The 20605-nt window shown below is 48.8% G+C and overlaps 1 protein-coding gene across 5 annotated transcripts in view; it reads left to right on the forward strand.

The window, feature by feature from the left end:
- sema4f (sema domain, immunoglobulin domain (Ig), transmembrane domain (TM) and short cytoplasmic domain, (semaphorin) 4F) overlaps positions 1-20605 on the forward strand; it is a 335297-nt gene that overhangs the window by 204015 nt on the left and 110677 nt on the right. The gene's annotated exons all lie outside the window — the stretch shown is intronic.

The raw sequence follows: 20605 nt of genomic DNA on the forward strand, positions 1-20605 counted from the left end.
CATACAGCTCAATGGCATGGAGCTGCTACCCCAGTGTTGGGGGCGGGAGGGGGGTGTGTGGTAGATAAGGAGACACCTAAGGGTTTTGGGTTTGGTCGGGGGGGCTGAAACATTCCAGGTAAGGGGTTGCTGCTGGGCTGGGGGTGGGGGGGGGGGGGGGGGAGGTGGGGTGGTGAGTTGAGGTCAAGAGGCTTCTTGTCTGTGAGGCCTTCAAGCCATCTTTAAATATTGTGGATACCCATAACGGGGGCAACTGCAGCTATTGCTTGTCTGCTCTACCAAACACTGTTCTTTGTGATATGCTGAAATCAATTTGACTCCCTTTGACTATGAGAAGCCTCTTGCTTCACAGCTGAAGGCTATTGCAAATAAGGAATTGGCCTTGTTAGTTGTGAGAGGACTTCACAACTGCAGGTTGTATTTGCTGCTTGCTCCTGCTTGTGGCTGCAGATTCCTGGAGGCTGCTGTTGCTGTTTCCTTCCTTTTCTGTAGCCAGAAAGAAGGGCAATTTTTTCCAAGCTACCTGGGTCCTCCAGGGGATGCATGAGTCCAGAAGGCAATCTGGTTTGAAGCAAGAAGATGCTGCGGGACCTGGTGCATGACATTGATCCAAATGGGCCACCTGATGACGCGGTTGAAGAAGTGCTTTTGCAGATTGCTGATGCTTTTGCTACTGGTGTGGTGAGTGCTGCATGTAACTGGCATGTCACCGCGGGTTAAACATGCTGGAAGTCGAGGATGTTCGTGCACCATGAGCACCAATGGAATATATGGATGCCAGGATTTGGTTCTGGTGAAATTGGGCTGTGTGTGGGAGGGCCTGCACAGCAGTGGCTCCTGGACGGGGAATGGTGGAACAAGTAAAGCATTGGACAAATTATTTCTACGACAAAGATCTGGATATGATAACCCACTCTTTGTGTTGAGGAATCTGTGGGGGACGATTCTGTGTGTTTGTTTTTTTTGTGCAAATGAGCTGATATAGTTTTGTATTGGTGCCAATATGGAGCGGTGGCATTTCCTTGATGTTTAATGGTTAGTGTGATATGTAGAATATTACATATTTCAAATCTTTATTACTGTTGACCATTTAATAAAGAAAATATTCTCAAGTGTTACTGCAGGTTGTATTTGGTGATTGGTCCGGCTGGTAGCTGCAAATGCCTGAAGGCAGTGTGTTGCGACTCCGGGTCAAGTGGGGCTGGAATTGACTGTGCCCAGGATGTCGAGACAAGAGTAACAAGCTCGAAGAACCCTGGATGTCTAGGAATATTCAGGACTGGATAAGAAATAAAAGAGAGGCTTTTAGCTGATAAAAAGTAGAAAATCAGCAGAGATCGTGGACTATAGAAAATGCAGGGGGAACTTAAGAAAGCAATTAGGAGGGCAAGCAAGGAGCATCAAGCACTGGCAGGTTGGATTAGGAAGAATCCAAGATATTCTATCAGTACATTAAGAGGAAGTGGTTAACCAGAGAAAGAGTTGGGCCCATTAGGGGCCAAGGGTGCAATCTGTTTGTGGAGCCAGGGACATTGGTAGGGTGTTAAACAAGTACTCCATATTTGTCTTCACTCAGGAGAGGGAGGATGTAAGAACAGAATTTGGGGCGAGGGAGAGTTTCTTGAACAGTTTGACATAGGGAGCGAGGAGGTATTGGAGGTTTTGGCGGGTTTAAAAGTGAACAAATTCCCAGGTCCAGATGAGTTGTATCCCAGGCTACTGTGGAATGCAACGGCGGAAATTACAGGGGCTCTGCCCCAAATTTTTAATTCCTCTCTGGCCACAGAGGAGGGGCCAGTGGATTGGAGGACAGCTAATGTGGTTCCACTTTTCAAGAAAGGTTGTAGAGATAAACCAGAGACCAGTGAGTCTCACATCAGTGGTCAGGAAACTATTGGAGAAAATTCTGAAGGAGAGAATTAATTTCCACTTGGGAGGCAAGGTTTGATCAGAGATAGCACAATTGCTTCACAGCTCCAGCGTCCCAGGTTTGATTCCGGCTTGGGTCACTGTCTGTGCGGAGTCTGTACATCCTCCCCGTGTGTGTGTGGGTTTCCTCCGGGTGCTCCGGTTTCCTCCCACAGTGCAAAGTTGTGCAGGTTAGGTGAATTGGCCATGATAAATTGCCCTTAGTGTTGGGTGAGGTTGCTGAGTTATGGGGATAGGGTGGAGGTGTTGACCTTGGGTAGGGTGCTCTTTCCAAGAGCCGATGCAGACCCGATGGGCCGAATGGCCTCCTTCTGCACTGTAAATTCTATGATAATCTATGATAATCAGTATGGCTTTGTTAAAGGGAGGTCATGCCAAACAAATTTGATTGATTTTTTCGAGGAGGTGATTAGATGTGTAGATGCGGGTATAGCAGTTGGTGTATTTTTGAAAAAAATTTGGAGTACAAGTTTTTGTTTCCAATTAAGGGGCAAATTAGTGTGGCCAATCCACCTAACCAGCACATCTTTGGGTTGTGGAAGTGAAACCCATGTTGACACGGAGAGAATGTGTAAACTCCACATGGACAGTGACCCAGGGCTGTGATCCTCAGTGTTGTAGTCCCAGTGATAACCACTGTGCCACCGTGCTGTCCCTGCAGTTAATGTAGTTGATATGGATTTCAGCAAAGCCTTTGACAAAGTCCCACATAAGAGACTGATAAAGAAGGTAAAAGCACACAGGATCCAAGTTAACTTGGAAAGTTGGATCCAAAATTGACCTAGTGGTAGAAGACAGAGTGTGGCGATAGACAACTGTTTGTGTGACTGGAGGGATGTCCACAGGGATTGGTGCCAGGTCTCTTATTTTTCGTGAAATATATAAACAATATAGATGAGAATTGGGAGCTAGGGTGTGATCAAGTTTGCAGATGACACAAAGATTGACATGGTTGTTAATAGTAAGGAAGAAGGTCTTATGTTGCAAGAGGTCGCAGAATCGCATAAAAATACAGTGCAGAAAAGGCCATATGGCCCATCGAGTCCGCACCACTGCATGAAAGGCACCTGATTTGCCAATCCAAATCCCATTTGTCAGCACTTGGCCCACAGCCTTGAATGTAAAGACGAGCCAAGTGCTCATCCAAGTACTTTTTAAAGGATGTGAGACAACCTGCCTCATAGGCAGGGCATTTACCTCTGGGTAAAAAAGTTTTTCCTCCAATCCCCCCTGAACTTCCTGCCCCTCACCTTGAACTTGTGCCCACTTGTGACCTTCAACTAAGGGGAACAGCTGTTCCCTATCTACCCTGTCCATGCCTCTGATTAGATGGGCAGATCAGTGGCAGATGGAATTTAACCCTAAAAGGTGTGAGGTGTAGCACAATACAAGGGGTTACTCGATGAATCGCAGGACGGTAGGAATCTCGGTGGTACAGAGGGATCTTGGGGTGCTTGTTCACAGACCCCTGAGGATAGCAGGAGCGGTTATTAGTGTAGTTAAGAAGGCAGACTTGCCATTATCAGTTGTGGCATAGGTTCAAAGATCAGGAAGGTTATGTTGGATCTGTACAAATCTTTGGGTGGGCCACAGATGGAGTCCTGTGTGCAGCTCTGATTGTTGCACTGTAGGAAGAATGGGGCTTACACAGGAAATGGGTGCAGGATATTGCCTGGGATGGAGAATTTGAGTTATGAAGGAGGATGTATAAGATTATGATGGGTATAGATGGGCATTTCTCAGACTGGAGAAATTAAATTAAATGAAAGTTGAAAGTGAGTTGACGAGTTGAAAGCGGTGTTCCCCAGGGCTCTTCGCGATCCTTGCTTTTTCTGATTTATACTAATGATATTGAAGTGGGTGTTGAGGACAAAATCATGTTTTTTAAAAAATTTGTTTGTGGGACGTGGATGTCGCTGGCTGGGCCAGAATTTATTGGCCATCCCTAATTGCCCTTGAGGGGACAGTTACGAGTCAACCACATTGCTGAGGGCCTGGAGTCACATATAGGCAAGACCAGGTAAGGATGGCAGATTTCCTTCCCCAAAAGACATTAGTGAACCAGATGGAAGGCCGTCGCGTTTTACGACGGCATGAACGGGCCGCTCCAACGTCTAATTCTGGCCCTACAGGGGGCCAGCACGGCGCAGGAGCGGTTCGCGCCTCTCCAGCTACAGATCCCGGTGCAAACTGGGCGCCGCGGGATCCGCGCATGCGCAGTTGCGCGGCACCAACGAGGACATGCGCAGTGTCACTGGCGCGCAAGCGCAGTAGCCTCCTTCAATGCGCCGGCCCCGACGCAACATGGCGCAGGGCTACACGAAAGGAGGCCCCAGCCACAGAGGCCGGCCCGCCAATCGGTGGATCCGATCACGGGCCAGGCCGGAACCCCCCTCCCTCTCCACAGGCCGCCACCCGACCCTGACACGCCGAGGTCCCGCTGGCCCAGAGCAGGTCAGAACGGCGCAGGCGGGACCCGGCTCTTTTTCCTACGGCCGCTGAGCCCAACCAGGCCGGAGAATCAGCGGTCCGGCCGCATAGAGCGGCCCTGTGACCGGTGCTGCGCCAACTACGCCGGTGCCAATGGCGCCAATTCTCCGCACTGTGGAGAACCGTGTCAGTGTGGGGTGGCATGGCCCGTTCGCGGGGACTCTCTGACCCGGAGAATCCCTCCCATGGGTTTTTACGACAATCGGCAATGGTTTCATCGTTATCCTTAGACTTTTAATTCCAGATTTTTATTAAATTCAAATTTCACCATCGGCAGTGACGGCATTCAAACCTGGTGCGAAATTCTCCGACCCCCCGCAGGGTCGGAGAATCGCCTAGGGCCTGCGTATACCCCGTCGTGGCTGGAATTATCCGCCACCCGGGAATTGGCGGGGGCGGGAACCGCGCTGTGCCGATCGGCGTGCCCCCCTGCGGCGATTCTCCGGCCCGCAATGGGCCGAAGTCCCGCCGCTGAGAGGCCAGTCCCTGGTGGCGGCAGGATTGGCGGCGCGAGCGGGCCCCCGGTGTCCTGGGGGGGCGCCGGGCGATCGGACCCCGGGGGGTGCCCCCACGGTGGCCTGGCCCGCGATCGGGGCCCACCGATCGGCGGGCGGGCCAGTGCCGTGGGGCACTCTTTTTCTTCTGCCGCCACATCGGCCTCCATCATGGCGGAGGCAGAAGAGAACCCCCCCTACCGCGCATGCGGCCACTGACGCACCGGCGCATGCGCGAACCGCGAAGGCCTTTCGGCCAGCCCGGGCGGCGGGCGTCAAAGGCTGTTGGTGCCGGTTTTGGCGCCAGTCGGCGTGGCGCCAACCACTCCGGCGCGGGCCTAGCCCCTAAAGGTGCGGAGAATTCCGCACCTTTTGGGGAGGCCCGACGCCGGAGTGGTTGGCGCCACTCTGCTACGCCGGGACCCCCCGCCCCACCGGGTAGGGGAGAATCCCGGCCCTGGGTCCCCATAGTATTATCCTGGGTTTCCGGTTTACTAGTCCAGTAACAATACAGCTACACCACTGCCTCCCCTCATACTAAGCTAGGGCAAAAATGAATTGTGCGAATGAGCGACTTCAGAGGGACACTGACAAGTTGTCCAAATGGGCAGACACCTGGCAGATAAACGTCAATGCAGTTAAATGTGAGGGAATGCGTTTTGGTAGAAGAAATATGGGGAGACAATTTAGGTTCAATGGTACAACTTTAAGGAGAGTGCAGGAACAGAGGGACCTCAGAGCTCAATTCTCTGAAAGTGGCCAGGCAAGTTTAAACAGTTGTTAAGAAGGCTTATAGGATCCTTGGGTTTATAAATAGAGGCATAGAGGTGCAGGAAGTGATACTGCACATCTACAAATGATTGGTCGGACCATATTTGGAGTATTGTGTTCAGTTCTGGGCATCTTATTTAAGGAAGGATGTTAAAACCCTAGAGAAGGTGCAGAGGAGATTTACTTGAAAGGTACCAGGAATTAGGAATTTTAGACACCAGGAAAGATTGGAGAAATTGGGCTTGTACTCCTTGGAGCAGAGAAGGTTAAGAGGTGACCTTTTTTTCTTTTTTAGAAAATATTTCATTGAAGCATTTGTAATTTTCACAGTTTAACACATTAACATTTCTTAAACAACCGCGTGGGTCGACGCATGTACAAAAACCTAAAAAAAACAATGTCCCCAACTGCCCATGCCCTTTTTCCTAACTACCCGCATACTGAGTTCCCTGTCGTTATCAAACACTGCCATGCCTCCTATTTTCTCCCCTCCCTTTACTGCTGACGTTCAATTTTCTTTGAAGAAGTCGATGAACAGTTGCCATCTCTGGGCGAACCCCTCTCAAGGCGAACTTGATTTTTTTCCAGACTGAGAAACCCTGCCATATCGCTGACCCACACACCTGACTGCGGGGGCTCCGAGTCCCTCCATCCCAGCAAAACCCTGCCATATCGCTGACCCACACACCTGACTGCGGGGGCTCCGAGTCCCACCATCCCAGCAAAACCCTGCCATATCGCTGACCCACACACCTGACTGCGGGGGCTCCGAGTCCCACCATCCCAGCAAAACCCTGCCATATCGCTGACCCACACACCTGACTGCGGGGGCTCCGAGTCCCACCATCCCAGCAAAATCCGTTTCCGGGCTATCAGGGAGGAGAAGGCCAGGACATCGGCCTCCCTCCCCACCCTTGGCCCCTGCATCATCCCATACCCCAAATATTGCCAGTTCTGGACTTGGGGTTACCCTCCCTTCCAGGTCTTCTGACATAATGTCTGCAAATTCCTGCCAGAATCCCCTCCACTTCGGACATGCCCAGAACATATGCACATGGTTAGCCGGGCTACCCCCACACTGCCTATATCTATCCACCACCTCCTCAAAGAACCTGCTCATCCAGACTGCTGTCATGTAAGCCCTGTGGACCACCTTGAACTGGATCAGGCTAAGCCTGGCACAGGACGAAGATGAATTAACTCTCTTCAAGGCTTTTTCCCACTTTTCCACTACCCGCTCTCTTCCCAGTTCCCACTTCCGCTTAATCTCCCTGATCGGGGCCCCTACCCACTCCATCAACTCCTCGTATATGGGGAGGGGGGAGGAGAGCGGTGAGGGAAGCTTGTGACCTGCCTCCGCCTGGACCTGGAGATATCAAAACCCATTCCCGCCCGGGAACTCAAACTCCTCTAGTGCATTCAAGGTCGGAAAGCCCTCCTGGATAAATAAATCCTCAAATCATCCGATCCCTGCCTGCTGCCACCTCCTGAAGCCCACATCCAGCCTCCCCGGGATAAACCTGTGATTATTACAAATCGGAGACCACACTGACGCCCCCTCCAATCCCATGTGCTGCCTCCATTGCCTCCACACCCTTAGGGCTGCCACCACCACAGGGCTTGTAGAGTACCGAGCCGGCGAGAATAACAAGGGCACCATTAGTAAAGCCTCCAAACTCGTACACTTGCAGGATGCTTCTTCCAATCGCTCCCAGGCTGACCCCTACCCCACTACCCACTTCCTGACCATTGATATGTTGGCCACCCAGTAATAGTTAAGAAAGCTCAGGAGGGCCAGGCCCCCCTCCACGCGACCTTGCTCCAGGAGTGCTCTCTTTGCTCTTGGGGTTTTCCCCGCCCACACACAACCTGCAATCGCCACATTTATTTTTCTAAAAAAAGCCTTTGGGACAAAAATCGGAGGCATTGAAAAAAGAAAAGCAGTCTTGGGAGGACTGTCATCTTCACTGTCTGAACCCTTCCCACTAGCGTCAGCGGGGCCATCTATGGAAATCTCTTTTCGTTTGGTCGACCGCTTTGCCCAGATTTAAGTTGTGGAGCTGCCTCCACACTTTAGCTACTTGAATTCCTAAATATCTGAAACTCCCCGCCACCACTTAAAGCAACTCCCTCAGTCTCCTTTCCTGTCCCTGTGCCTGGATCACAAACATCTCTCTCTTTTCCATATTTAGCTTATAGCCTGAAAATCTCCCAAATTCTCCCAATATCTTCATGATTTTGGTCATTCCACCCACTGGATCTGCAGCATAAGGCAGCAAATCATCCGCATAGAGAGAAACCCTGTGGATGCTCTGAGGGCCATTGCTAAAGGCTCTAGGGCCAGGGCAAACAATAATGGGGAGGGCGGGCATCCCTGCCTTGTCTCTCTCCCGAGATTAAATTATTCTGACCGGGTTCGGTTGGTTCTCACATTTGCCACTGGTGCCTGATATAACAGCCAGACCCAGTCCACAAATCCCTGCCCGAACCCAAACCTGCCTAAAATATCCCATAGGTACTTCCACTCCACCTGGTCGAAAGCCTTCTCTGCATCCATGGCTGCTACCACCTCAGCCTCACGCCCCTCGGCTGGCATCATTATAACATTGAGAAGCATCTAATATTGGACGTCAGGTGATTGCCCTTCACAAATCCCGTCTGAATCTCACCTATTACCTCCGGGACACAATCCTCTATTCTGGTGGCCAAGATCTTTGCCAGTAATTTAGCATCTACATTTAAAAGGGAAATTGGTCTGTACGATCCACAGCTCTCCGGGTCCTTGTCTCGCTTCAGGATGAGAGAGTTTGATGCCTGTAATAGAGTTGGGGAAAGCACTCCCAATTCCTTGGATTCATTGAAAGCCTTGACTAACAGCGGTCCCACTAGCCCCGAAAACTTTTTATAAAATTCCACTGGGAATCCATCAGGTCCCGGGGCCTTACCTGATTGTATTGTCCCCAATCCGTCTATCACTTCACCGAGCCCAATTGGGCCCCCCAAGACTTCCAGTTGGGGCCCCCCAAGACTTCCACCAGCTCCTCATCTACCTTCGGGAACTCTAGCCTCTCCAGGAAGTGGTTCATTCCCTCCTCCTCCACAGGAGGATTCACGGGAACACATCATTAACCGCCCCCGGGTCCCCCACTACTTTCCCCCTCACATCCTTAACTTTTCCTATCTCTCTCGCCGCCTCCTGCTTCCTCAGCTGATGTGCCAACATCCTACTAGCTTTCTCCCCATATTCGTGCACTGTCCCTTTTACCCTCCTCAGATGTCCCTCCGTCTTGCCTGTGGAAAGGAGCCCAAAATCCATTTGAAGTCTCTGACGCTCCTTCAGGAGCTCCTCATTCGGAGACTCCGTATAATCCCCTATCCGCATGCAAGATTTCTCCTACTAGCCTGTCGAGCTCCGCCTTTTCAGCCCTCTCCCTATGGGCCCGAATCGAAATATATTCCCCTCTGATGACCGCTTTCAATGCCTCCCACACCACCCCAGTCTCTCCCATGTTGTTAGTTTTTATGTACCCCCGAATAGCCTCCCTCACTCGCTCACATATCTTATCGTCTGCTAACAGCCCTGCATCTAGCCTCCACTGTGGCCGCTGAGAATTTCCCGTGTTCACCTGTAGGTCTAGCCAATGTGGCGCATGGTCCGATTCTACAATTGCTAAATACTCTGTGTCCACCACCCCTGCTAACAATGTTTTGTCCAATATAAAAAAATTGATCCTGGAGTACACCTTGTGCACATGAGAGTAGAATGAATATTCCTTGCTCCTTGGCTTCTCAAATCTCCAAGGATCAACACCTCCCATGTGCTCCATGAACCCCCGCAGCTCTTTTGCCATTGCTGATACTTTCCCCGACCTAGAACTCAACCGGTCCATCCTAGGATCTAAGACCGCGTTAAAATCACCCCCCATAACCAACTGGTGTGAGTCGAGGTCCGGGATTTTTCCCAGCATCTTCCTCACAAGCGCGACGTTGTCCCAGTTTGGGGCATATATATTTACCAGCACCACTGCTATTACCTCCAGTTTTCCGCTCACCATAATAAATCTGCCTCCTGGGTCTGTCTCCATTTTCCCCACCTCAAATGCCACCCTTTTGTTAATCAGGATGGCCGCCCCCCCTTGTTTTAAAGTCCAATCCTGAATGGAACACGTGTCTGACCCATCCCTTTTTCAGCCTAAATTGATCCCCCAGCTTCAAATGTGTCTCCTGTAACATGGCCACGTCCTTCTTTACCTATCTCAAGTGTGTGAACACTGGATCTCTTGCTCCATCGGGGATGGCCAGGACTTTGCCAGTCTTTCATGACGCAGATGAGGGGGGTAGATCCTTGCCGTTTCTTGCACCAAGCCATAAAAACGTTTTGTTTTTTTCCACCTGGCCACCAAGTATATTCACGCATCGATTTTTTGTTTTGGATAGGGCTCTCCTCCCATCAGTGGTGGCAGCTGAGTACTCAGCAATTGTTATTTTGGATTATGCACCTTATTGGTTTGTCACTGGAGTCTGGCCCCACCCAATGTCCACCCTGGAGATAAGACACAACATTGTTAGTGGATTAAACAATTTGAGTGTATGTCCACTGCAATAGAGCACTAAATAAAATCTAACAAATCAGATTAGATCTCACCTTCCACATTGTGAGAGGCTCTTAAAGCAGTCCTCAGGGGGGGGGGAAATGATCTCCTACAGAGCACATTTGTTGAGTACAATCAATTTGGTGCAGCAGAGGCTGGTGGACCCCATTCTTGGTGTGGTATTCGCTTGATCCTACTACGGAGTTACTAGCAAGTAGGAAAAAACTGCTACCCAGTACGAACTACTGTTGACTAGCCGGTACTTCAGTTACAACACTCCAGGGACACTTTGGTAAGTCAGTTACGACACTCAAGGCACTTTTTATCAATACAGAGAGGCCAGTCGCCTTTTGGCATTCGAGATTAAATGACAGGTGACCTCCCGGGAGATCTCAGATCCTCAATTCGAGCTGCAACCTCGTTTCTGCCCCTCCTCAGATTAATGATAAGAACTTTGGGGCCTCACGGTAGCATGGTGGTTAGCATCAATGCTTCACAGCTCCAGGGTCCCAGGTTCGATTCCCGGCTGGGTCACTGTCTGTGTGGAGTCTGCACGTCCTCCCTGTGTGTGCTCCGGTTTCCTCCGGGTGCTCCGGTTTCCTCCCACAGTCCAAAGATGTGCGGGTTAGGTGGATTGGCCATGCTAAATTGCCCGTAGTGTAAGGTTAATGGGGGGATTGTTGGGTTACGGGTATACGGGTTACATGGGTTTAAGTAGGGTGATCATTGCTCGGCACAACATCGAGGGCCGAAGGGCCTGTTCTGTGCTGTACTGTTCTATATTCTATGTTCTAACTCTATTAAAAAAATTACTATAATGAGCTGCAGCAAACCTTCCAAAACCGCTTCCGTTAACTAAATCTTTAGTTAACAAGGAGACTACCAATTGGAGAAAGAGAAAAATAGATATAAACAACATAATACCAAAACCCCGTTTAACTTGTGCGCCAAAAGAAAACTATATCTTAATACAAAGAACAAAACCTCTCGTAGTGTAAAACTCCAGTTCAAATCAAGAACTCAACCCATTTCAAAGAAATAGTCTTTTCCCTCAAAAGTTACTCTGAGACGAGCTGGGTAGACCAACCCAAACAGGACGCCATTCTTATACAGTCTTGACTCCACTACAACGCCGCTGTCTTCTTTTCTAACTCTGCACCCGTGTCCTGATAAAAGCGGATGGAATAGCCTTCCCACTTAAAATCGGTGTTCTCTTGCCCATCGCAAAACCTCTCCTTTTCTTTAAAGCTGTTGAACATCAGTATTACCACACACAGGACGAGTCTCCATCTGAAGTGTGCAATGGGCTCGGTCCAATTCAGATGGGGATGCGGATTCACCCTCACCCACCATTTTGTAGAAAATGCCCAACAAGCAATCCTTGGTTGTAACCCCCTCTGGCAACCCACAATCAGATATTTTGCTTACTGGACTTGTTTTCTGGGTCATTCATCTTGGCTCTCAGCAATCTATTAATTTAGGTCACCGTAGACAGCTCGGAATCCAACACGGCAATCCGATCGCTGTAGTCTGATGAGACCACCTGCAAATTTTTGATCATGGCTCCCTGGGTTTCAACGGTGTGATTAGTTTTCCACAGAGCCGTTTGAATGGGGGCCAAGGCTGTTTCAATTGATTTTTTAAAAAGTATTCCGACACAGTTTGTCGTTGCTTTTAAAATTCTTTTGCCACAATATTAGAATGAACCTGTTAGTGGAGTGGACAGAGAACCAGAAACACATTCCACTATTCTGCTTACCATTGAGCTCTGCGAGGCCTCAGAACCCGTTGACGGGTTTCTGCTCCCAGCTTTATTTTCCACGATTCCACAATAGGCTCACTACTCTCTGGGTGAAGAAATTTATCTGCATCTCTGTATACACCCACCATCAGGAACATCCTTCCTGCATCTACCTGTCTAATCCTGTTAGAATTTTTCGTTTTCTATGAGAACCCCCCTTATTCTTCTGAACTCCAGCGAATACAATGCAATCTCTCCTCATACATCAATCAGACCATCCCAAGAATCAGTCTGGTAAATCTTTGCTCTAGAGCAAGAACATCTTTCATCGGATAAGGAGACCAAAACTGCACACAGCATTCCAGATGTGGCTTCACCAAGGCCCTGTATAATTGCAGCAAGACAATCGTTTAAAACCGAGATGAGGAGGAATTTCTTCAGCCAGAGGGTGGTGAATCTGTGGAACTCTATGCCACAGAAGGCTGTGGAGGCCAAATCACTGAGAGTCTTTGGGTCGGAGATAGATAGATTCTTGATTAATATGGGGAGAAGGCAAGAGAATGGGGATGAGAAAAATATCAGCTTTGGTTGAATGGCAGAGCAGATTCAATAGGCCAAGTGGCCTAATTCTGCTCCTGTGTCGTATGGTCTTCTAACAGCTGCTTATTCCGTTTAATAGACCATTAATCTCTTGTCACCAGGTTGCCAACACATTTTCTGACATTTTTTTTCTACACTCCTCATTGAACCAGAATATTTGGCCTCATTTAATGCTAATGGTAGGTTGAGGGATATCGTGGGGTATGAAGTTACAGATTGTAGTCGAGTAAATTTCTGTTGCTGCAGTTGCCTTATTTTGAATGGCCTAATTTGTTCTGGATTTCTCCCATTTAGCATGGTGGCAGTGACCCATGACACAATGGAAGGTTGGCCTCAGTCTAGATATGGGCATTCATCTGTACAAGGAGTATGAAAGCATCACTTGGTCAGATGCAGCTGTGACAAGTAGTTTAGAGAGGATGAATATGAGTAGGCCTTGGTTACGTTTTGCTATATCCTTCAGGACTTGGTCAGCAGTGGTGTTACCAGTCCTCTCTTTGTCATGCATGTTGGGGTTCTCATGCAGAATAGATTCAGTGCTTCCTTCAAGGGGAATGGGTGTGCCTGGATTGCTCAACAGAGTCAGGAGGTTTCATGGAGTCCAGAGTCAAATGTTGAGAGCTCCGAGAGTCACTGCTTCCTGACTGTATACCACTGTGTTGTGGACTGGGTTTGCTGCTAACACTGTGCATGCTCAGTTTTACACTTGATGGGCCAGGTTAACTTTATAAGGGGAGGGGGGTGCAGCGGGGTACATGGACAGTCATCACTGACCCTGGAAGCAGGAAGAGAGAATGTAGGGCACTTCTATCCTGGACTGACAGTGATGGATTTCGGAAACTCGTTTTACATGTAGTTAGAATGGAAGGATTTGTAGATAGGAAACTAAAATCTTCCAAGTGTCATATTTTACTGCAGTCATGTTGGTTAGTGTTTTGAACTCTGACTCACTATGTCACTATGTGGTGTAAGACTCGCTGTTACTGAAACTACACTTCCACTCAGCTTCCTGGAGTTGCACCACACAGGCAGTAATGTAAGTTGCTGTGAGTGGTTCTTTTCTATATTGCATTTCCTAATTTTTACCCCCTTCTGTTACTCGTTAGTTCTAGGCTTCAGGCTCCAGCAGTGACATCATTTGATTGCTGTGCATGCTCAAACTGGTATTGATGGTCATCTTGCGAGATCATATTGCTTTGACAGGAGACTATGCTGTGCTGCCACCTCTAGTGGGTCTGTCCTGCCAATGGGACAGGACATATCGGAGGATGATGGAGGAATTTGGGGAAATGAGTAATGGGTATGAATCTGTGAAGTGACTATCCCAGAATGTTGCTGGGCTAGACTATGGGACAGCTCTCTCAATTTTGGCACAAGTCTTCAGATGATAGTTGGACAGCATTGATTGGGCTGGCTGTGTGTTCTTTCTGAATCTAGTGCCTAATTTCTCCATATCCCTGTAACTCGTTTTTAAAATCAGAAATATATCTATCGCCTTGTCGAAACCATTTAATGACTCAGATTCCACCGCACTATGGGGCAGCGAGAAGCAGTTCCTCCTCATCTCAGTAATAAATCGACCGCCTCTCAATCTCTCGTTCTAGATTGACCCACATTTGGTCTACCTTTACTTTATCAAACCCTTTAGTATTTCATATACCTCGATCAGATCCCTTCTCATCCTTCTAAACTCCACGAGTATAAGCCCAAACTGTTTAATCTCTCCTCAAACATCAATCCTTTCGTTCCCAGAATCAATCTAATGAACCTCCTCTGAACTGCCTCCAATGCCACCACATCCTTCCTCAAATAAGAAGACCACAACTGGATACAATACTCCAGATGTGGTCTCACCAATGCCCTATACTATTGCAACAACACTTCTCCGCTTTGATATTCTAGTCCTTTTGCAATAAACGCTAACATTACATTTGCCCTTTTAGTTGCTGTAATGAACTCCAATTGGAGTATGAGCTCCCTCAATGATAGCTCATTGAGGGGGCCCATATAATTGCCTGTGTAGGCTTTGTGAGCAGTCTTAAGTTGACTGGACTGCTGGCAGCACTGTTTGTAGCTGCTCCTGTAATATCGTTATTGTAAATAAATATTGGTGTGGTGACGGAACTCCTGCTTCCCGTGGATTACTACAGTGGCGACGAGGTAAACTATGAATTTTGCAGAGACCAGCTGCCGCACTTGGAGGGTAAGCCTTGCCATTTTAAAAATGCCGTTTTTTGGGAGGTTAGAGGCATTCGACCCGGCTATTGAGGTCTGGTCCCAGTATGTGGAGAAAATGTGTTACTTCTTCCGGGCAAATGATATACTGACGGACGAAAGGAGACGGCTTATCCTGCTGTCGGCGTGCGGACCCTCCGCTTTCGCCATTATACGTAGTCTGACTTATCCCGATGCGCCGGACACGAAAACTTTCCAAGAAGTAACGGAATTGGTGAAAGAGCACTACGACCCAAAACCACCCCTCATTTTGCATAGGTACAGATTCTACACAGCGAAGCGGGAAGACAGGGAGTCAGTCACGAATTTCTTGACCCGCCTGAGAAGGCTGGCGGAAAAATGTGAGTTCGGCCCGACGCTAAATGAAATGCTTCGGGACCGGTTAGTGTGTGGTATAAACGACCTCACAATACAGAAACGCCTGTTGGCGGAAACGGAGCTAGACTGCAGGCAGGCGTTACAGCTCGCACTGTCCCTAGAAAAGGCAGCAAGTGGGGCGCAGGAACTACAGGGCACGTCAATGGAGGTAGATACCTGTGAGAGGGACTACCACAACGGGTCCTGCTACCAGATAGCCGCTCTCAGGAAAAACCTGAGGAATAGAGGGAAAAAGGAAAACCCCAGAACTGCCCCCAAGTCTGCCAGGACTAACTGGAGACAGAGGGAAGTACCGGCTGAGGCTCCCCCAACAGAGAAGGACCGTTTCTGGCACCAGACAGAGTGGGGTAACAACGACAGAAACCCTAAAAGGAGGTGGCAAAAGAGGAATAGCAGGTGGGGACTCAGGGAAGTACACAACCTAGACGCCCCATCCTCCTCCGAAGGGGAACAATTATATAATATTACAACGAAGAAAGCAGAACCCATTAGGATTACCCCACGGGTGAACGGGCAGCCGACAATAATGGAAATAGACACGGGTGCGGCCGTATCAGTAATGGGAGTGGCAGCACTTAGAAAAATCAAAGATGGACTCCAGCCACTAACCCCAACAAAAACATCAACGAAACTTAAAACCTACACAGGGGAACCCCTGGAAGTTCTAGGCACGACTCGTGTACCTGTGGAATATGAGAAACAATTGCTCAGATTACCGTTGACGATAGTAGAGGGCTCCGGACCGAGCTTAATTGGACGGAACTGGCTGAAAGACCTAAAACTAGATTGGATGAAAATTTTCCAGAGTGGAAGCGGGCAGTTGAGTGGAGTACTCCAAAAATACCCGGAGGTCTTCCAGGAAGGTTTGGGGGAAATCATAGGCGCCAAAGCAACTTTGCACGTGGACCCAGAAGCGCTTCCGAAATTTTGTAAGGCCAGGCCGGTACCTTTTGCATTAAGGAAGAAAGTAGATGACGAAATAGAAAGGTTATGGCGCGACGGCATTATCAGACCAGTACAGTTTTCGGAATGGGCAGCGCCGGTGGTACCAATTTTGAAGCCAGACGGCTCGATACGTCTCTGTGGAGATTTCAAACAGACAGTAAACAAATACGCACTGCTGGACAAATACCCAATCCCGAAAATAGACGACCTATATGCCAAATTGGCAGGTGGGCTTTTGTTCACGAAACTAGACATGAGCCACGCTTACCTGCAGTTAAAACTGGACAAGGGCTCCCAGAAGTTCACTACGATCAACACCCTGAAGGGCCTTTTTCGTTATACTAGGCTACCTTTTGGAGTGTCATCAGCCTGCGCTATATTCCAGCGTACGATGGAAAATATTCTGCAGGGACTACCGCAGGTGGCGATTTATTTGGACGATGTCTTAATCACGGGTAGGACAAACAGGGAACACTTAAGGAACCTGGAGGAAGTGCTCAGGCGTTTCGCAAAGGCAGGCGTACGGCTAAAAAGGGAAAAATGTGTTTTTCTGGCCCCACAAGTGACGTACCTGGGATATAAAGTAGACGAGTCAGGCTTACATCCATTAGAAGACAGAGTAAGGGCAATAAAAGAAGCCCCAGTTCCCACCACGGTCCAGGAGTTACGATCATTTCTAGGGTTGGTAACCTATTATGAAAAAATTTATTGAAAATAGGACATCCATCCTAGAACCCCTCCACCAGCTACTAAAAAAGGGGCAAGAATGGAAATGGTCCGCCCGCCAAAACCGAGCATTTAGGAACATTAAGGAACAGCTGTCATCCGAAAATGTCCTAGAGCATTATGACCCAAGGAAGGAGTTGGTGGTCACTTGTGATGCATCCCCCTACGGGGTAGGATCCGTCTTAGCCCATAGAGGAAGGAATGGGGAAGAACGGCCAATAGCCTATGCTTCGAGGACCTTGGCGATGGCTGAGAGGAAGTACGCCCAAATCGAGAAGGAAGGACTGGCGGTGATAATCGCAGTAAAAAAATTTCACCAGTATCTGTACGGGCGGAAATTCACCATAGTGACGGACCATAAGCTGTTATTAGGGTTATTAAAAGAAGACAAGTCAATATCCCCGATTGCATCAGATAGAATCCAACGCTGGGCGTTACTACTGGCGGCATATAGATACGTTCTGGAGCACAGACCGGGAACGCGAGTAGCACATGCAGATGCTTTGAGCAGACTTCCCCTCCCGGACACTCCGCCGCAAATACCAAAAGTAGAGGAGACAGTAATGACTCTAAATTTTTTGGACACCCTACCAGTAGACGCACAACATATTCGGTTGTGGACGCAAAAAGACCCCTGTTTTAGCCAAGATGAAGCATTTACTGCTAACAGGGGAACTGGAAAGACCAGTGGAGCCCCAGATGCACCCATACTGGAGCAGAAGGGACCAAATAACCGTAGAAGACGGTATCCTATTATGGGGAGCCCGGGTAATCGTCCCAGCTCAGGGCCGTCAGGCAATCTTAACTGAGTTACACCACGGACACCCAGAGGTGTCTAAAATGAAGATGCTAGCTTGAAGCTACGTTTGGTGGCCAGGTTTGGACACAGACATAGCAGCCTTGGTACGTCGGTGCCAGGAGTGCCAACAGGGGCAAAGAGTGCCACCAGCGGCGCCATTGCACCCGTGGGAATAGCCAGGCAGACCGTGGACCCGCCTGCATATTGACCACGCCGGCCCTTTCATGGGCTCAATGTTTTTGGTGATAGTGGACGCCCACTCCAAATGGTTGGACGTCCACTGGGTAAACACGGCAAGCACAGCATCGACAATTGAAAAGCTCAGGGCCTCGTTTGCAACACATAGACTTCCGGAGGTATTGGTGTCGGACAACGGAACGGCATTCACAAGTGGGGAATTTGGAAAATTCCTGAAGGAAAACTGAGTCCGTCACATCAAAACTGCCCCTTACCATCCAGCGACCAATGGCCTGGCAGAGAGAGCGGTCCAGACACTTAAAGCGGGACTCAAGAAGCAGCCAGCAGCGTCAATAGACACAAACCTCTCCCGCTGGCTGTTTGATTACAGGACCACACCGCATTCCACAACGGGCATACCGCCAGCTGAACTCTTAATGGGAAGGCGGCTGCGAACGAGGCTGAGTCTCCTTTTCCCAAATTTAACGGGGAAAGTGGAGAAACAACAGGAGGCCCAACGCAGGGGGCATGATAATAGTCGGCAGCAGAGACATTTCCAGGTGGGGGCACCGGTTTGGGTCAAGAATTATGGGAATGGACCAACGTGGGTCAAAGGCACGGTAGAGTCCCAAACAGGGCCCATATCCTATGAGGTTTCAATAGGAGGTAAGGTGCTGAAGAAACACCTAGACCAAATAAGGGCAGCGGAACCACACCTGGAGGCAGGCGAAGCAGGACCGCCTCAAGCTGGGATAGCCCAGACGGAAAGGATACCCACACCCCAGCCTCGAGCAATTTCTCCAGACCCCGTCATCCAGTCATCAGAGTCGGAGATGGACACACTCGATGAGGCCGCCGCGACACCTCTCCCCGAGGAGGAGGAAGAACAACTTTCAAGGAGGTCGTCAAGGAAAAGACGGGCACCTATAAGGTACACCCCGCCCACTTCGGAGAACGACCCGGCGGACGACACAGAGGTGACAGACCCAGACATGAGGAGCAGGAAGAAGCTCAGAGGAATGCCAGCTGGCAGGAATTCCTCGGACCTTTGGGGGGGAGGGGTGTAATGAACTCCAATTGGCTTTATTGGTTGGCCAATTGGAGTATGAGCTCCCTCAATGATAGCTCATTAAGGGGGCCCATATAATCACCTGTGTAGGCTTTGTGAGCAGTCTTAAGTTGACTGGACTGCTAGCGGCACTTTTTGTAGCTGCTCCTGTAATATCGTTATTGTAAATAAATATTGGTGTGGTGACGGAACTCCTGCCTCCCGTGGATTACTACAGTTCCATGCTGTAGCTACATACTGACTTTCTGCGATTCATGAACATCTGGTTTGGTTTGTATCCTACCTTTTTGCAATGGTTTGATACCATCTGAGTGCTGTACGTCCGAGAATAGTTGGTTGCATTGCTGTGGTAACACTTTCCTCATTATTACAATACTAAAACAGTATATCAAAACAAGAACCATAGCCAAAGATCCCTATAAGGCAGTGCGCACCTTTATGTAAACTGCCTCAACAATTCTTCAAGGCAGTAAACTCTAGCACTCAAAAAGTATGTTGCAATGATAGCACTTGCACAAACAGAATGAGTCATCCATATTAAGATGAGCATTATTGATTGGAACAAGCCGTGTCATCTTGCATGGCAAGATGTTCTGCAGAATTCGTGCAAAGCCTCAGGCTTTCTGTAGGATGGTTTGTTTTTGTTAGTGCTATCCTGTTCTAATTTATGCAGTTGACCCAGAAATTCTAAACAATTTCATCCTGGTTATGCTGAAACTGACTGAGCTCTGGTATAGAAGGACTGAGGGCACAGTGTGATAGAATTCAGGATTTCCCACCAGTGGTGACAAAACATCCTTTCATATGTGGGTGGGCGTATTGTTACATTATGCAAATGTGCTTGGCATCTAGTGTTGGCATAGGCACTAAAGGAGCCATTTGAAGTTTAAAGGAGCCAGAAAGTTTTTTTGCAAAAAAAATGCATATTTTGTAAACCTCTAACAAGCAGTACGGAGTCCACACAATGCACTGTAGGTGGCCCGTGAGGTCAGTAACACAGAGATACCAACATTCTCATGCACTCTTGACAAAAGTGGAAGAGCTCTATTAAACGTGAGTTTTCTGATTGCAGACTATGAATCAAGCAGGAGTGGGGGCGTTTGGTAAGCGGGAGAAGGCAGTTAATAAGAATACAGTCGTAATAGGGGACAATATAGTCCAGAGGAAAGATGCAGTTCTTTGCAGTCGGGAGCGTGAGTCCAGAAGGTTGTATTGCTTAAAAGCAAATTACTGTGAATGCTGGAATCTGAAACCAAAAGAGAAAATGCCGGAAAATCTCAGCAGGTCAGCAACATCTGTAAGGAGAGAAAAAAGCTAACGTTTCAAGTCCAGATATCCTTTCTCAATGCTTTAACAAAGGGTCATCTGGTCTTGAAACATTAGCTCTTTTCTCTCCTTACAGATGCTGCTGACCTGTTGAGATTTTCCAGCATTTTCTCTTTAGGTTGTGTTGCTTGCCTGGTGCCAGGATTTGGGACATCTGCTGCTGGGTTGGAGAGGAACCTGTAGTGGGAGAGGTAGGATCCAGTTGTCATGGTCCATTTGGGTACCAATGGCAGAGGTAAGACTAGGATCGGGGCCCTGCTTTAAGGGCATGAGCAGCTCGGGGCTAAATTTAAAAGCAGAACCTCTTATTACCTGAGCCACAAGCATATTGGA

Source organism: Scyliorhinus canicula, chromosome 3, assembly GCF_902713615.1.
Source record: "Scyliorhinus canicula chromosome 3, sScyCan1.1, whole genome shotgun sequence".
Lineage (NCBI taxonomy): Eukaryota > Metazoa > Chordata > Chondrichthyes > Carcharhiniformes > Scyliorhinidae > Scyliorhinus > Scyliorhinus canicula.